A 19,423-nucleotide genomic window follows, 5' to 3' on the forward strand; every position below is an offset into this window, starting at 1 on the left:
TTATAATCCAAGGGTCCTTGAAGGACCATTACGTTCATTTGAACTGTCTTCCCTTTCAATGTTATGGGCACATTGGGGAGGATCCCTAAAGGTCGACTGGTTCCTTTATCAAAGCTTGTCAGATTTCTCATCTTAGGCAAAAGCGATGGCGAACCAAGCGCTTTCCAAGCAGTAGAGGAAAGGATACTCACAGAAGCCCCCTCATCTATGATGGTACTAGCCATGACCATTCTATATATTTGGACGATAATTCTGAATGGTATGCTTGCTGGTAAACGGGGTCTGCCTAGTTGATTCCAGTCGAAGGAGACAACTAGGTTGCTTGGTGGTGGGACCGAGTAGACGGCCGGGTACGGCTCTGACGAAATTCCTTCCTGCGATAAAGGAATGGGTAGGTTACCCCCGTGTTCGTCGGAGTCTGTGTTGATGAAGAGAATTTGGACGGTGTCATCCTTGTTCTCTCTAGTGACTGTGTCATTCGAAGATAAAACCTCTGAAGGCAAGACCGGGTCAACTGCCGCCTCGACCTTTTGACTTTCATCGGGTATGGATTCAGCCGGTTCATCTTCAATGATAGGCGCTTCAGCTGACCACTTGAGTGGGCCAGCTAGATTCTCAACTAACGAAGGACTCGGCAAGAGTTTTTTATATCCAGGAGGAAGTCGTAATGGTGAAACCGGACGATCATCCAAAAATCTTTTAGCTTCGTCTAAGAAGGGACAACGGTGGATGGCGTGATCACCTTCGCACAGCTTACAAGGAGATCTAGCTCTCCCTTTTTGTCCTGGGACTTCACTTCCGCTAGTTGACGGTGTGCTTTCAACATGGCAATCAGAGGTTGACGACACCGGATTGTGCAAACGGGGAGACCAGTCCCTTAGTATCCGAGGGATGCAAGGACAATCTCTATGAAAGTGGTCTCCCTTGCAAATAACACATGGCAATTTAGGCCTGGTTAGTGCAGTGTGTGGATTTTCGTTAGACGACACTCGTTTGCCCCCATTCGCTTTTGACTCCTTCTTCTTCTTCTTCTCTTTCTTCTTCTTTTCCTTCTTCTCCTTAGGAACTTGACTTTTGGCTTTGCCAGCCCCATCAAGTGAAGAAGAAGGAGGAGAGGAAGAATTAGAAGAAGTAGAAGGTTGGTGGGTAACTCTGGACTGGTCTAACTGCTGATTCGATTTTTCAGGAATAGTGGTGTTCTGAACGACATTGGTTGAGAAGAGCCAGACCGGCAAGCCAATTGTCAGTCCTGGAAATGACAATGTGGCCATATGGGGTGCACCAACATCTCCCCAAGAGGAGAAGGGACTAGGATTTCCACCAAGGGGAATTCCTTGGTTGGTAGACTCCATTTTCTCAACCTAAGATCAACGTAGGAAAAGGGTATTAAAATTCCATTTAAAATAAATTTTACGACGCTTGGACACAACTTGTTTTTTTAATTTTAAAGAGTCGAGAAAAAACAAAAGATGACTCTAGTATCCTTCGATTTTTAATGAGCCTGAAGTGACAAGTGATCAGATGGACCTTTTCTGTTAAGGAGTCTGAAAAGGAACAAAAGGGACTGGTCTAGAGATCTAGGTAGAGGGTGTGCCAAACTAATCACAAAACTGCAGAATACGTTTTACGGTACGGCAGTCAATCTTCCCGAATGCTGTGTTCGGTGCATTGCGATCAGTAGGGCGGCCAACACGGATTCCTATGGATAAAAGGTTTTAAGCCTATAGGGGTCTCCCAATATATACTCGATGGTACGTGGGAGCACAATCCGTACTGGCACTTATCGTCTCACAGTGGAGGAATCACCCAACCATCAGTGAGGACAACAGTTACCAGGCTTTACAACGCCGGAACACGTCTCTAGCCTAGACCTCTATGTTGTGCGTTAAGTTCCAATGCGTTGTTAGATTCATTCAATTTATTTTAAGTTGATCTTTCTTAGAAGTTTGCCTTTTTGGATCACCATGAGATGTAGATATAATTCCTAAATGCAATCTAAAGATGATAAGCAAGCTTTTATCTCTTTTCAACAATGAAAATCCTAGCTACAAGGGGAAAGAAAGACGCAATCTTTTATCAAAGAGCAAAGAGCACACTGTAAATGCACTTTTCCTAAATCAAACCATACAAACTATCAATATGCAAATGCACAAATGCATGTATTTGTTTTCACTTTCTTAATATTGATGCCTAAAAAGAAAGTTGATGTACAAATCTGAATTTGCTTTCAAGTGAAAAAACACAAACAAGCTTCTTTTTCGAAATCAAAAAGGTAGAGAAGATTATGACACTTTATGATTTTGAAATAAACACTCGTTTCGACACTAGAAAGAGACAAATTCAAACCAAAGGTAAAAGTAAAAGTATAATCAACTGTCAACAGTAAAGAAACTTTCTCCTAAGATCAAAATCGACACTTACAACAGATCTAAATCTAAGGACGACAGTATGACTATTCTACTTTTCGATGGAAAATTGTAAATGATGTAACAAACACACAAAGAACATCTACAATCTTTTTTTACAAATGAGGCAGAATTAAGGCAGAGAAAAGGGGTTTTCAGACAGGTACACACACTGATAACAAGCTGCAAAAAATCAGAGATAAAACTGAACAAAATGAAGCAAAGAACCTCAGCTGCACAGGGCAAGGGCTGATCAGTGCACCTGTTGCACAGAGAAACTGAATTGCAGCGCAGGTAGCCCTCTCGGGACCTGCGTTGAAATGCAGAACCTCTTCACAGAGCCTGCGCTGGGGCAGAAACGAGACTTCTATCCGGGTTCTCGGTCACGGTTTGCAGTTTAATCTATGGATTTTGGCCGAGTAAAAGAAATCAGTAAGGTACAATTAGAGGGATGATTTAAAGGAGGACTAAGAGCTATCACAAAGGGAAATTAGAGCATTTGTGGATCAACTGTTCAAATCATAAACAAATCCAGTGGGTGGATTGAAGTAGCAGCTAATTTGCATTTGATAATGGCAAATGCAGTTCGATTGCTACTTCTGTGTTTATGAAGCAAACAACAAAAGACACACAAACAAACTAAGTAGACACATTCCCCAGCGGAGTCGCCATTTTGTTGTTGGGAAAAGTATCTACTCAGAACGCCCCTATCCCACTCTAAGGTGTGACAGTGCCTTAGCAACAAACAAGGAAAACTACTTTCGTATTCTTCTTTATGACATGTAAACGAAGAGGAAGGATAAACTAACGTGTGTCTTGCGCTAGTTTGTTGATCCAATCGCTCTCCTCTTCAACAGCTTCCAACTACCTGCTCCCTTACTGGCCCCGCTTCACCAAGTTCTTGCAAGATCACAGAAGAGAGAGACTACACAAAGACATAGATTTACATTCATAAATAGCTTAGGATCAGATTTAAGCTAAACATGCAAATATAACAAAACATCATTGATACACAAGCATGTAGGAGAAACTCAAATAGTTTTATTGATATAATAAGAAGATCCAGGAAGAGATACAACCAAGTGAGTCCCGATCCAACATCTAACTCCTAGCAAAGGAATCCCTTCCTCACCTCCAACAAAGCATAAATCACCCAATGCACTAATCTCAATCTCAAAACCAACAGCAATTCTCTGAAAAGTACAAAATTCCAGCCTCCGGATCTCTGGGATGAGGGATCCATATATAGATGTAAGCAGAGGGGATGAGTCAGCTTGTGTTTTGACTTGTGGCTTCTCTCTGTCAGTTCTTGCTTCCACTTGGAGACTGAGAGCCTCTTACTCATCACTGGTTGAATTCAGTGAGGCAAGTGTCATTGGAGAAGATTCTGGAAGCTTCCATTGTCTCTCCACCTCGTTGAATGACTCTGCCACTTGTCATTTCCCGCTCAACGCACCTGGGTAGTGCATTCAAGTGCGTTGCAACGCACCTAGCCAGTGTATTTGGGTGGTTTGCAACGCAGCCAGCTAGTGGAGCATCTGAATTGATCCTGATTTGACTAGTTTTGAGCAGTTTCTGGTGGAGAACTTCTGGGAGAAGCTGTAATTTGTTGACCTTGTTTCCTTAGGAGCTGGAACAACATCTTTAGGGACTTAGGATCCCTTGGTTTATGGACATTTCATGCTTAGAGCTATAACGCACAAAAATGTCTATAACAGGAACGTGTAACAAACTCCATAAATATAAGGGTGACTCATCTCTAATGCTTTGAAAAAGGGTGACTCGATGATGCTACCACATGGGAGAGGCCCTGAGGGGACCATGAAAGCATGAGTAAATGATGGTTACTCATGAAAAAAATCGACGCATGATTCAACCAGTGCAAAGGTAAAGTGGTACCAGAGAATGGGTGGCTCAAAGGAAGAAATTTGGTTTTAATAAGAGGAAAAGTGAGACCTTATGGAAAAAATGGCTTCTTGGTGAAGTGTCAAATTACCAAAAAAAATATAGGCCCATTATAGAACCCAGTGAGAGCTTTCCAATAGCGCTGATGGTTCGTAAAACCGAGCTATGTTTTGGTCGCAATGGGTGAAAAAAAACTAGGGTTTTTCTTATAAAAGGGAATTTGGCCTCCAAATCCAATTCATTTGCATAGTGAGTTGTGTATAATTTGGAGATGAAGAGAAGGCCCTAAATCTTGTGGAGATCATAGAAAAGAAATTGACCATCAGAATCTAGATCTACAACTTTCAGTTTGGTGGCCTTACTTGTCTAGAAATCGCCTTAATGCTTCATGGAAGAATGGTTCCTAGTGAAGAATCAAGGTAAGAAAGGGATACATGAATGAACTACTAGAGAAGTTCTAGAATTATCCCCTCCCACCAAGTAAAACATTTGGAATAAGTGGTAAATGTGGCATCAAATTGATGTAGGAGCATCGGAACTAGCCAGCAATGTGGAAATTTGACCACATGTTGTGGCTTGACAGGGTGAATTTCATTCACGGTTTGTTCAAATCCAGTTTATTGAGGAGGGCGATTTCTCAATTAATTAGTTATTATAGTAACTTAGTGATAAGATTTGTTAAAACAGGTGTGTGCGAGCGCTAATAGGTAGGAGATTTTATTGTTAGGATTCTTAAAATTAGAAGATTGTGTTATCCATTTGTTAGTGGAGTTAATGTGAGGAAGTTGTAATAAATGAAGAGATTTTTCTTCGTGGGGGAGAGTCTTGTTGGGTGTTTTTTTTTTTAGAGGAGCGAAAAGCTCTTAATAATAGGAGAGACTCTATTTTTTTAAAAAAGCCTCTGTTTTTTGGAAAAAAAAACCGAGATTGTTCTTATGAATAGGGATCAAAGGCAATTTTCGGTTCTGCGAAGGTTGATGGTTAGAAATAGTGTGTGCGCTCAATGTATGTTGGCTGTGAAGATTGATATGAGTGTTTTTTATGAATTGTTTGAATTGTGGCAATTTATGTATGTAAACAACCCACAGAAATTCTGAATGAGTCGATTAATATTAATTAGTTTTGAAACTGTCAGATCTGTTTAATTTATCTCATCGGAGCAGTTGAATGTCGGTTAATCCGATTTTGCAGTGTTTTAATTGTCAGATCCACTAAATCGCAAAGGGGTAGCTAATGCCTATTCGCCCATGTAATCTCTGTTGATGAAAATGTTCAAGCATCCATTTCTGTTCTGGATAAGAGTCGATTTCTAAGTACTAACGTAATGCTGTGTTGGCAACGGAAAACCCGATATGTGTATGTGCGTATAGCCATTGAATTAATTGCTGGATCGGTCGATATGAACATTTGGGCATTGGCGGTGCTGAACAGTTCTATGTAACGCTGCAACTATGCGCGATGCCATCGGTACCTCTTTGCCGTCAACATTTCAATCATGACTCTTGCTTCTACTGAGCGCTGCATAATTTTTTAAATCGAATTTGAATTGATTCACACGCTGTTTGGACACATTGTGATATGGCTGTCTTGAGTTATATGAATGGCAGTTCAAAGTGTTTTATGGGGCGTTTGTTCTTGAACATAATTGATCTTTCCTTGTTCTCGTCCACGGCATTAGTTTTTTTTAACATATTCTTTTAGGCCTGAAACTATGAATGCGGGAAATGCGTCCATTTCCTAGATTTTCATTGGAGTTTACATCCCTGAATTGGTATGCTGTTTCTCATTTTTACTTTTAAAAGCCAATGTTAAAACTAGGGGTTTCCGGTTGGTCATCCAAATATTCAAGTATTTGGCCATTGCTTCAGAAGGAAAGCTTGGTGCTTATAAAGTCATTTAGCTGTAAACAAAGATATCATTGGGGAAAAGAACAAAATTTCTATTTTGGTATTCGGCATTTTAGAAGTGGATTGGATTGACTTGTATGCTTAAGATACAAGTGGAGTGCGCCCAGAGTTTCAGGGTCATCATATTTTGGTATCAGTGCCAAAAAGATACAGGTGTTTGCAGCTAAGATGCCGCCAAGGTTAGGAATTTGTCGAGGAAGACCAGAACCAAATGCAGTCCTGATAGAAGAAGTGTGAAGACTGTGTGAACGAATGGAGACAATGGAAACAGCCCAGAGAAGAGCACCTGATGAGAGAACCGAGAGTTCTTCAGAAGAATCTGAGGAAGAAGCGGAAGCAGGAGAAGAAAATGAAACTGCCAAAGTCCTCAAGATGCTGGCAAAATTTGGAAGCAAACCCAAGATAGAAATTCCTATGTATGAAGGAAGTTTAAATGCCGAGGAGCTCATGGATTGGATCAGATCCATAGATCAGTATTTCGATTATGAAGAGATTGAGGAGAATAAGAGGGTGAAGTTTGCAGTCACTAGACTGAAGGGCCATGCAACCATCTGGTGGGACGAGTTATAGACATCAAGAACGAGAAAGGGGAAATCTAAGATCAAGCAATGGGATAAAATGGTAAGCAAACTGAAAGCTAAGTTTTTGCCTAAAGACTATCATTTGAATCTTTTTAAGCAGATGCAAAATCTGAAGCAGAAAGGACTGTCTGTTAAAGAATATACTGAAGAATTTTACAGGTTAAATATCAGAACAGGGCATGTAGAAGATGATTTGGAGAAAGTAGCCAGGTATATTAATGCGCTAAGGTATGAGATCCAAGATGAGATTAGCATGTTAAGTTTGAAAACTATTGAGGATGCCTATCAAGCAGCCTTGAAAGCAGAGGAAAAACTGTTGCGCAAACAAAACCAGAGGAACAGAGGTAAGAATCCAGCAAAAGAAGGAAGGATACTTGAATCCAAAGTTCAACACTCTCAGAATGAGGCAGGGAGTGTGAGCAATAGAGCACCACAAAGAGGAGATTTTGGCCGTGGAAGATTCGTGCCGAGAGGCAGAGGCCGAGGAAGAGATGTCCGGTGCTTTTCATGTGGTGAATGGGGACATGTACAGTGGGATTGTCCTCATCAGAGATCAGCAAACCAGCACAACGTGAATGTTGCAGAAGCCAAGGAAGAGATTCCTCAACCTGAAGCTAAAGAGGAACCACCAGAAGACGAAGAGTCCCTATTACTGAAGAGGGTATTACTGGAAGGAGCTAAGGAAGCCAAAGAACCAGTTCAAAGGAAGACTTTATTCAGAACTGTATGTAAGTCCAAGGGTAAGTGTTGCAAGTTGATAATTGATAGCGGTAGTACTGACAACCTTGTTTCTACAGAGATGGTGGACAAGTTGAAGTTGGAGAGAACAGTACACCCCACTCCTTATAAAGTATCGTGGCTTCAGAAAGGCCATCAAATTTTTGTAACTGAACAATGTCAAGTTGAATTTCAGATTGGTACTTATAAGGATGTCATTTTATGTGATGTAATGCCGATAGATGTATGCCACATATTGCTAGGGAGGCCCTGGCAGTTTGACCGAAATGCCATACATGATGGCAGAAGAAATACTTATACTTTGGAGAAAGATGGGCATAAGCATACACTACTGCCATTGAAAGCTGAAGCTGATAAAGAAGCACTTGGAGATAGTGTCACGTTGATGAATGAGAAGATCCTGTTGCAGGAAGATGAGAAGGGTAAGGAGATGCATTTTGCTAATGTTGGAAAACCCAAGGTAATTTTAACTTCTACAAATTTAGAAGATTTACCTGAAGAAATTCAGAATTTATTGAATGGTTCTGCTGATATTGTTGTGGATGAGTTGTTACCCATCAGGAGTATTAGCCACCATAATGATCTAATACCTGGAGTCAGTTTGCCGAATAAAGTAGCCTACAGGGTAATGCAGGAAAATGTCGAAGCTGGAACACAAGTGAAAGAGTTGATGGATAAATGGCTAATCAATGAAAGCCTTAATCCATGTGCTGTGCCAATAGCACTCAGTCCGAAGAAAGAAGTTGAATGGCGCATAAATTCAAAATCTCGAGCCTTATATAAAATCACCATCAGGGTGAAAAATGAAGATTTGAAGGAATATGCAGTCTCTAAAGAAGAGCTGAAATTGGATCCGAAGAAAATCCAAGTAGATGTGAATTGGCTAACTCCTAGAAGCATATTTGAGGGAGATGTCAAAAGCAGATGGCAAGAATGCAGTAGCAAAGACAAGCAGCGAGCAAATATGAAGAGACGGAAAAAGGAATTACAAACAGGTGATTTAGTCATGTATTGCAGAATGGTACCTATACTAAAAGCCAGAAGAAGAACCACAAGGAGACGCCATAATAGACGAAAACACAAAACAGGAAAAAGGAAAAAGAGAGTGCCAAAGAAAATCAGAGGTCAGACTCACTATCAGTGTTTGGTCAAGTGGAAAGAGCAACCAATGGAAGATTCCAGTTGGTTGACAGTGGCTGAATTGCAGAGATATGGAGTAAGTCTTGAAAGTTTAAAGGGCAATTTTTTTCTTCCCGGGGAGTCTAATGCAGGAGCATCGGAACTAGCCAACAATGTGGAAATTTATCCACATGTTGTGGCTTGACAGGGTGAATTTCATTCACGGTTTGTTCAAATCTAGTTTATTGAGGAGGGCGACTTCTCAATTAATTAGTTATTATAGTAACTTAGTGATAAGATTTGTTAAAACAGGTGTGTGCGAGCGCTAATAGGTAGGAGATTTTATTGTTAGGATTTTTAAAATTAGAAGATTGTGTTATCGATTTGTTAGTGGAGTTAATGTGAGGAAGTTGTAATAAACGAAGAGATTTTTCTTCGTGGGGGAGAGTCTTGTTGGGTGTTTTTTTTTAGAGGAGCGAAAAGCTCTTAATAATAGGAGAGACTCTGTTTTTTTTAAAAAGCTTCTGTTTTTTGGAAAAAAAAACCGATATCGTTCTTATGAACAGGGATCAAAGGCAATTTTCGGTTCTGCGAAGGTTGATGGTTAGAAATAGTGTGTGCGCTCAATGTATGTTGGCTGTGAAGATTGATATGAGTGTTTTTTATGAATCGTTTGAATTGTGGCAATTTATGTATGTAAACAACCCATAGAAATTCTGAACGAGTCGATTAATATTAATTAGTTTTGAAACTGTCAGATCCGTTTAATTTATCTCATCGGAGCAGTTGAATGTCGATTAATCTGATTGTGTAGTGTTTTAATTGTCAGATCCACTAAATCACAGAGGGGTAGCTAATGCCTGTTCGCCCATGTAATCTTTGTTGATGAAAATGTTCAAGCATCCATTTCTGTTCTGGATAAGAGTCGATTTCTATGTACTAACGTAATGCTGTGTCGGCAATGGAAAACCCGATATGTGTATATGTGTATAGCCATTGAATTAATTGCTGGATCGGTCGATATGAACATTTGGGCGTTGGCGGTGATGAACAGTTCTATGTAATGCTGCAACTATGCGCGATGCCATCGGTACCTCTTTGCCATCAACATTTCAATCATGACTCTTGCTTCTACTGTGCGCTGCATAATTTTTTTAATCGAATTTGAATTGATTCACACGCTGTTTGGACACATTGTGATATGGCTGTCTTGAGTTATATGAATGGTAGTTCAAAGTGTTTTATGGGGCGTTTGTTCTTGAACAGAATTGATCTTTCCTTGTTCTCGTCCACGACATTGGTTTTTTTAACATATTCTTTTAGGCCCGAAACTGCGAATGGGCGAAATGCGTCCATTTCCTAGATTTTCAGTGGGGTTTACAGCCCTGAATTGGTATGCTGTTTCTCATTTTTACTTTTAAAAGCCAATGTTAAAACTAGGGGTTTCCAGTTGGTCATCCAAATATTCAAGTATTTGGCCATTGCTTCAGAAGGAGAGCTTGGTGCTTATAAAGTCATTTAGCTGTAAACAAAGATATCATTGGGGAAAAGAACAGAATTTCTATTTTGGTATTCGGCATTTTAGAAGTGGATTGGATTGACTTGTATGCTTAAGATACAAGTGGAGTACACCTAGAGTTTCAGGGTCATCACAAATAGAGTAGAATGTTTGAATATATGGTACCAAGAATCTACGATATGAAATGTGGATATGGCTCATAGGAGAGGCCGGTAGGAAAAAATATCCAAGGAATGAATGGATAATTGAGCATACCTAGATCATTGGGGTCTAGTCCGATCAAGTCGGAATGATGCCCCTATCTAGATGATCTTGTGGAGTGCCATCATGTTCCAAGTGCTTAAATAAGGGATTCAGGCATCTCAACTCAACTAGCGTGATATCTTCCAAAGGATGATGAGGAAATGTAGTGGCATATGTGCCCCCAAGTCATATATGGATGGATGAAACACGTTATGGGAATACCAGATGTATTTAGAGGAGTAGACTCCAAACACATTTTGATGATGTGGTTCACCATTTGTTTATGTTATGGATGGATTCTTATGGGAATAATGGATATATACAATTAGAGAATGGAAATGGTGGGTTACCAATCTCATTTGGTATTGCATATATGAATCAAATGGATTGAATTTCTAGGTTCACATACATGGCGTTACTATACCAAATAGTGGCTTCGGACATAATGAACTGATGGTCACCTAGAAAACACGATGGTTGAAAAACAACAAAGTCGAAGGTACTGGTTAGTTGATGTAAGATGGAGGAATGATTAAGTGGGTCATCCTGACAGTGACCTGAAGTGATATAATACTCTAGAGGTTCTTATAAATAGGGAAGAATAATGGTACTAAAGTCAATACTACTAGATGCACTATGAGGGTTGGGGAGAATTTCTTCTCCTGGATTCTAAAAAATGGATGACCCCTTACCCAAACATTGAGTGGTAATAATGGCCATCGTGGTGGATGTTTTTCGAACTCCTGGGTTTGAAATAATGGTTTATTGAACCAAGTGACTTCACCATGAATAAAGTATTTAGACTGCACAACATATTGGTCATCGGTTTTACGAAGGAAGTATGCATGATGGTGCATATCAACCCAAGGATAATAAGGGGTGGTCATATATTCCATGATGTCTTCATCAGAATGGAAGATGGGAGAACTGGAGGAAGATGGACCACATGATGGAGAAGAGCTACGTGAAGCATCTTCATGAGTGACAAGGTTCACATATGTGTCAAGATTTGGAGACATATGAAAAGTAGATGGAATATTACCGATGTTGAGACCAGGGTGTTCATCGGAGGAGGTTCAACATAATCACAATAGGATACATTAAGGGAGTTCCAAGGCATTGATCTCATATATGACGACAGGTAGATAATAGGAATAGTACTATCTTCCATCTCGACATCGGGGGGGGGGGGGGGGGGGGGGGGATGTAAATGGGTGTTTGAGAAACCTCTTCTGCCAGTGCAAGAGTGGCACCAAAATTTGCAGGTAGAGGAGAGGTGGAATCACTATGAGTGAACTCTAATTTGCAAAGCACCTGAGTTGTATCACGAAAATCTTTGAGATGAGGATAGCAATGAAAATAGTGGCCATAACTATCACACAAACAATAGGGGTAATTTGTGTGTAAAGATATGTTCTTCTTGGCTGACTTAGGTAAGGTGACATGGACTTCAACAATGTTAGAATCAGGGAAGGTAGCAATGGTCACATCTTTAACATGATGGAGTTCATGAAAAATAATTGTGGCATGACTGATAACATCACACAAATCACAAGGAGGAATAGGCTTTGGCAGCTTAGGAGGAGTTGGAGTTGTTGGGGGTGCCTTGTCCTTAGTTCACTGTTTCTAGGCTTTTCCCTCCTCACAGATGCTTTCGCAATAGGAGTAGGCTCCCGTTGAGGTTGTTGTGGAACTGAAGCAAAGGCAGGGGCAGGAACAACATATTGGAATTGAGTTGGTTGGATGGAGTGTTTGTGGGCGCAGCGATATACCAGATTGGGATCCCCAAGGTCATGTAATGATTTTAATAATTATTCCTAGAGAAAATTAAATAAATAATTTTTTATCTAATTATTCTCATGGGGTTTTTGGATTTAAATCAGAAAATAATTTAATAAAAGTGATTTACTAAATTATTTTCCATAGTGAAAGTGATTTTACTATGGTAAAATTAAATCTACATGGTGTATTTCAATCCACCTGGTTAGAAATAGCTAGGTGATCATTTTCTGGTGATAACATTTCTTGTATCATTCTCAACCAAATATTTCCATTTCTTAAAAGTATCAAATACATCGTATTTATTTCGAATACAATAAATCCAAGTTTTCGTAGTTGCATCATCAATAAAAGTAACATAATAGTGAAAGGCACCGAAAGATGATACCTGAGCAATTCCCCATACATTTGTATGCACATGCTCTAATTTTTCTCTCTTTTTTCCTTTCCTAACTCTGATAAATTTGAGTCTCTTCTACTTTCCATAAATACAATTTTCACAAAAATGCTTCAAACCTGGCAACAAATTCCTTAGGTGAATAATTTGCATCCCCTTCTCACTCATGTTCCCAAGATTATGATGCTAGAGTGTCTTATTTGCTCTTGTGGATGTTAAAGCATTGACAAAATTAGAAATACTATTACATAAATACAATGTATGAACCTTTTCTACTTTTGCTATTACCAAGCTTCTTTAGTGACCTTCCAGTTTTTGTCTATGAATGTAGTTACACAACCTTCACCACGTAACTCTCCTCTTGAAATTATATTTTTCTTTACATCTAGAAAATGCCTTACCTCCTTCAATAGCCATTGGTTTCCAATGATTTACAGGGTTTATCATCACCCAAACGAATGTGTCCAAAATCTCCTTGAATGTAGTCATGAAAATGTTTCCGATTAGGTGTGGCATGGAATGAGGCCCCTAAACATACCACCTAGGCATCAATAATTTTATCTAATGATAGAATCAAAGAATCTTGCAACACATCACCCGTCACATTCGCTTCATGATTGTTCCCTTGTTGTCCATCTCCTTCTTTTCCTTTCTAAGATTTGCATTCTTTCTTCGTGTTCCCTTTTTTCCCACATTTCCAACACATTATCTCTAATCTAGATCTGGATTTTCCTTTTCTTGACTTATTGTGATTTCTTGGGCTCCTTCCTCTTTCCATTTTTCTTTCTGTAGTCTCTACTGTCAAAATATTACCTGATGTATCACTTGAGTTTTTTTGTCACATTCCCTCGCTAAGTATAGCACCAACAACATCATCAAACTTTAAAGTAATAGATCCAAAGATAAAGTTACTGATAGTTGTTGGCCGTGTAAGGCCTAACCCAGGTTCAACGTTAATTATCCAAACAAATCCCTACACTAGTGGCCCTTTCGACATTAGCCTGCGGAGCGCAGAATGAAGTCTCACTCGAAGCAGTATGGGGGGATGTTGGCACTAAGTTTCTGCACCATGATATGGTTGTGATGTTGGTTTATACCCTCTGTTCCTACTTTCATGCAGGTCACTAAGCTTTAGGGCTCTGTCAATCTAGCCCTTTATTCCTCCCTTTAGTACCTCCGCAAAGGGGTATGATTGACCTTCGCGCAGTCTTAACCTACGAACTAGGTGCTTTCGTGCTACTATGACAAGTTATTGTATAGATTCCCAAGTTATCTTAAGATTTTTACTTATCTTACTAAACAATCACAGTTAGTTCCGAGTAAACTGATATTCTTACTTCCGTTCCATTACCCAATATAATCAAATATATTTGCGCATCACATAACGTTATAAATGAAACCCAAAATCCAATATAAGCAGATGCATTAATAGGAAATGAATACACAAAATTTGTAGAATACTTCTCTTTATTGATATCTACAGATTATTACAGACTCTATCCACCCTGTACACATAGCTGCAGGGGTCCACGCACTCAGCTGCGGACTTCCACCCTAGGCCTCTGTGCACTCAACTACAAAGCCTCTACCTATGCTAAGACCCGAACACTTAGACTTCTCTACCAAGACTCTTCACTCCATTCTTCGCTATAGACTTCTGACTACCAAAAAACTATCTAGAGCTTACATACTTAGCTCCTTTTTATACAATGCCATGGTCCACATACCATGAGTGGATGTTTACAGCTGACTTTACACTTTACAAACTAAGCGCGGACAACCCTTTATGACTCATGACACCTTCGCACTTTGCGACCACAAAATGTGGAGACTTCACAACTTTATTTCAAAATTGACCCAAAACATGGGCTTTTAGCCCCAAAACTATCCTTCGGGGATCCCGTTCCCAACAAGCCCCCAACACAAACATGGTGACTCATCCTCGAGTCACTTTGTAGGTGTGGATATCTTGGCATGAAGACCTCTAAGCTCAACATGTATGACTGCAACATCACCGGTGCACTGTGCGGCTACCTGCTTTGCTTCTTCGACCAACTGCTCAGTCACTGGTCCTGAACTCTCATCCTGAAGCTTGTACTTAGTTTCTTGCAGGTTCACAAGCTTTCCTTCAATAGAGGCCATGACCGCATAAGCCTCATCCAACCAAGGCTTCAAGTGTGCCTTTAGCACTGCCTCCTTTTGCTGCACTGCATCTACCTATTCTTTCAACTGCTTGGCCTCCTGTAGCTTTGCTAGTCTCTGTGTGAGTGCGATGGTTCACATTGTACCTTTTACTTCGTCATAGCACTACTGCAACTCTCACACTTCTGTCTCCAGTCCCTGTACATTAGGGTCCTCTCGCAGGCTTGTTAGGACCTCGAATGACTATTCAAAAAGTTGTGTGCAGTCTGCTACTGCACTATCGACCACTGTTATCACCTCGTGACAATGATTGCATGTTTCTTCTTTAGTTCTGGCCGAGTTGAAGGCTAGGCCTTCAACCGCAATTCTGTAATCTGTAGGTTTAGCTCTAGTTGAATCCTAGCCATCTCTGTGTGAGCTTCATGCACCCCTATAGCAGGCTTGTGGATGCACACCTAGACTGGTTCTTCCTCAAAAATGGCCAACTCTGGGACCATTCATCATGCCTCCTCCATGACCTGAATTATACACTTTTTTTGGTCGGTTACCTCGATCACAGTAGTGATGGAAGAGTCTCGTTGTAGGGCCATCTGTTCATTATTAATCCTCTTCTCACTAATCACATGTAGAGCATAGTTTTCGCGGGCCCTCATCTCCACGATCACTCCATCCTGCAATAGGTGGAGTGCCTCACTAGGGAACATTACCAAGTTCAACCCCACTCCCTTGAGGGCGCTGATAGTGGGCCTATCAGCTTCATTCTCCATGGTCAGTACTCCATCTGGCAGCACTATCCTGCTGGAGGCCTTCGCATGTAACATCTCGACAGCTTCTGAAGTGCCGGTAGTGAGGCTGGTGGACATCATGCCAGCTTGTGATGTGCAGGTCTACAACTCTTGCAAACTTGTCTGGATGGCTCCCAATAGTAGCTGCTGCTACTATTCAAACTATTGTAGTGCCTCTGCGGTGAAATCTCATACCGTGTCTCTAATGTCATGCAAATTGCCCTCTGTGAGGCTAATTGGGTCCAACGTCATCTTAGTGGCCTTGTATTTCTTCCTCAACCCTCCTTTCTCTTGTTCCCTTCGATGCTTGATGCAAGAAATCATCTCCTATGTGTCTGCACCATGTTGCTCTATTTACTCGTCCGTTTTCTCCTCAATGTTGGGCGAAGGCGACCTCGCGCCTTTGTCAGAGCCCCACTCTGTTTTGCCTATCTATTTTTCTATCTTTTGGGTGGTATCACGCTTTGCTTGGGCCTTGTCAGCAACCCCCTTCTTCCTTTTATGGGCTAGTTGTGCCATCTTGAGCTTGGCCTCCTCCTTCTTGCGCTGTGCGGTAGACTTGCTCACCCCTACTACCAAGTATGATGTAATGTGCCATTCTACCAACCAACGATCAAGTACTGCATCAATGGCATCATCCGTTGCCAAGTAAGGCAAGTCATACCATGTCTGCATAGGGTCCTTCTGTGCCCTGATCAACACATGGTGGAAGTATACCTTGAACTCTACATACCCCCACAGGTTGGAAAACAATGTAGGCGACAACTGTGGTTTGCGATTGATAACCATGTGGATGTTCATCTCCATCAAGATCTAGAAGATCTTGTTATCTTTGATGTGCTGAGCATCCTTGGTTGCCAACAACAAAGCGTACTTCACTACGTTTGGTAGGTCCGAAGCGACCGAGGGGAATTGACTATCTTTAGCAGCTCCCATGCTACCAGCATAATAGATAGCAAGAGAATGCATAGTGGAAGGTCTTGCTAAGCTCTTGTGTCTCACTGAAGTTCGCAAGGAACTCACCACAAATATAATGCGCCCAATTGAGCTTGACTCCTTCGGTGCATTGGGCTGCAAGAGAAATGACTAGTGTCGTCACTTCATCTGCACGACACTTCCTCATAACCTTCCCCGCCAAAATCTGCGTGGCCACCTTGACTGTATGGTCACTGATACTTGAGGCAGCATAGCCTCGTGGTTTCTTCAAAAGCTTAAATTTCTCCTTCGTGGCCTCTCCGAGGGCCTGCTCACGACCTTTTCCACCAAACATCATGGCCGATTTTCTCCTGTGTAGGGCAGCCGTGTGATCCTATGGATCAATCTATCAATGATGGGTATTAGCTCCTCCATCCATAGATACCCATTGTACACCAAGCATAGCACCTGCTTGATGACCAACACTATAATGGGGGTGTGGTTGTAGTGCAGCACCCATAGCAGGTTGAGTAGACCTGCCTTGTCTACTCCCCTGAGCCACTTCCACGGTTCCAATGCGGTCATCCCGATGGTTGTATCAATAATGCGGTGCATTAGCTACTTAGTTGTCCAGTGCGAGAAATTATCATGTTCATCTAAGTCCCAATATTCCAGCTTTAACAGAGGAACCCACCCCAAGCATGGTCCTTCAAAGACAATCTCATCTGGCAGCAGAGGGGTTTGTAAGGGGACCTTGCTCTCGTTAATGTCCTTTGGCACCTTGGTCTTGCCCTTCGCGGAGGCATGTAATCAGGCAACCGAGTGATAGGGTCAGCACCCTGGACTTCAACTTCCTCCACATCTATCCCCAAGTCCTCATCATCCATAGGGATTTCCTCCATTTCTTCCTCCTCTGGCTCTAGGTTAATGGCCTTACCCTTTTCTTGTGTAGTAGGCTTGTCCATCAGTGGCTTTCTTCTGAGTGACGTGCACACCAGAATTGCAGGTTGCTTGCCCTTTTTATCCTTCTCACTTTCCTTGGTTGGGGTCAGCTTTGGTCTAGGTGTCCGAGGTGATTTGGGATCTTCAGCCAATACTTCTACAACCTCTGGGGCAACTTCCTCTGCCTCCCTAACAACCTCTGGCACAGCCTCCTCTGCTGTCACTGCTTTGGTATCCATAGCTTCTACGGGTGCCGACATGACGCTATTCAAAAACTCTTGTGTCTCCTGTGGTAATTGCTCAAATGCCAAAGTCGCTATCAGAGCTTCAAAGAATTCATGGTTCATGTGTGCCTGAGAGCTCAAAAACTCAATTCTCAAAATGCCAAGTGTTTTTTGATGGGCAGCCACCTGTAATTTATAGGGAATTTTGAATTCAAATCCGATTGTTCCCCCCACATTCGGTTCATTAATGCCAGTTTGGCGACATATTTGCAAGGATCTTACCCATAAATTTCGTCTTAAATGATGGCTGCCCACTCCATTTGGCCGCATTTCTATCGTTAAATCATGAACAATGACTTTAACGGTCACTTTCCGGTTGACCTACACGATTTCTCCCTAGGTAGCGCAACTTCCTTCACACTGTCGCTGTGACCCCCAACCCGGGCAATGTATTTTATAGCCTCACGCCTCCTTTTAGCTGTCTGCAGCATTGATACTATGCTACCCTCATATAGTCACCTGGCCAGATCACTAGTGTATGGATTCAATCAACTTCCATTCACCTTTCCTGGGAAGAGATCTCCATTCAATTTAACCAACTTAACTGCTCCATCATCGGTAATCCCCTTAACGACATAGGGCCCTAACCAGTGCATTCAAAATTTATTCGGAAATTTATCAAACTTGCTGTTATATAACAAAACTAGATCATTCACCCTAAAGGTGTGCAGCTTAATGTGCCGATCATGCCATGCTTTTTCACGCTGCTTTTGGACCTGTTAGTGGAATCTATCTAGAAATCTCTCTTCCTCAAGCTCAACCAGGTGGGCAAGCCTCTCTTCCAGGTCTTCGCTATCCGTCTTACCCATGAGTGCCGCTATGTACAAACTAGGCACAATGTATTCCATGGGCATCACTAATTGAACACCATATATAAGCCTAAAGGGTTCCTGTTTAGTCAACTTTTTTCTTGTCGTTCGATAGGCCCATAGAATTGCGTGTATGCGTAGGTCCCAATCACTTCACTGAGTGTTGCAAACCTTGGTCAGTGCATCTTACAACACCTTACTGAATGCTTCCACCATCTCATTAGCCTATGGGTGATAAGGCATGCTCTTCTGGTGATATACCTAAAATTCCTTTGTCAGCGCACTGATCGTCTCATTCAAAAAGTGCATACCGCGATCGCTTATCAGAACCTTTGGACACCCGAATCACATCAGACATACTCAAAGAGTAACTTCACAGTGGTCGCGCCTATGAAATCCTTGAGAGGCTATGCCTTCGCCCATCGAGTCAAATACTCAGTCACGGTGATAATGTACCGCGCTCCCATTTTCTTCCCTTGGGGTTGAATGGGTACCACAAAATCTATCACCCATTTCTCAAAGGGTTGCAACATCATCTATGGGTTCAGAGGCAACTCATCTCTCCGCAATGGCCTGCCAGTCCTTTGACACACATCGAACGCCTTGCAATAAGCTTTTGAATCCTGATGGAGGGTTGGCCACCACAACCCTACACGTATAATCTTTTGCGTGGTTACTCTTCCTTCATAATGCCCTCTCGCGGTGCCCCCATGAGTGTTCGTGAGGATATTTCTCCTTTCAAACTTTGGTACATATCATCGTAATACTTCGTCAGACCCCATTTTGTATAGATGCCTGACAACGATAGAAAAGTCTGTTGCACACACCACTAACTCCTTCTTCTGTTGGACGGTGTAGCCTTGTGGGGTGGTTCTTGTCTTTTGGAAGTGTATGATGTCTTCAAAATGACCATCTGCAGCGTGACCTGCAAATAGTTGCATTTCAGGAAATCC

The sequence above is a fragment of the Pinus tabuliformis genome, chromosome 5_1 (assembly GCF_031772625.1).
Source record: "Pinus tabuliformis cultivar Carrire ecotype Pingquan chromosome 5_1, CPIR1, whole genome shotgun sequence".
Classification (NCBI taxonomy): Eukaryota; Viridiplantae; Streptophyta; class Pinopsida; order Pinales; family Pinaceae; genus Pinus; species Pinus tabuliformis.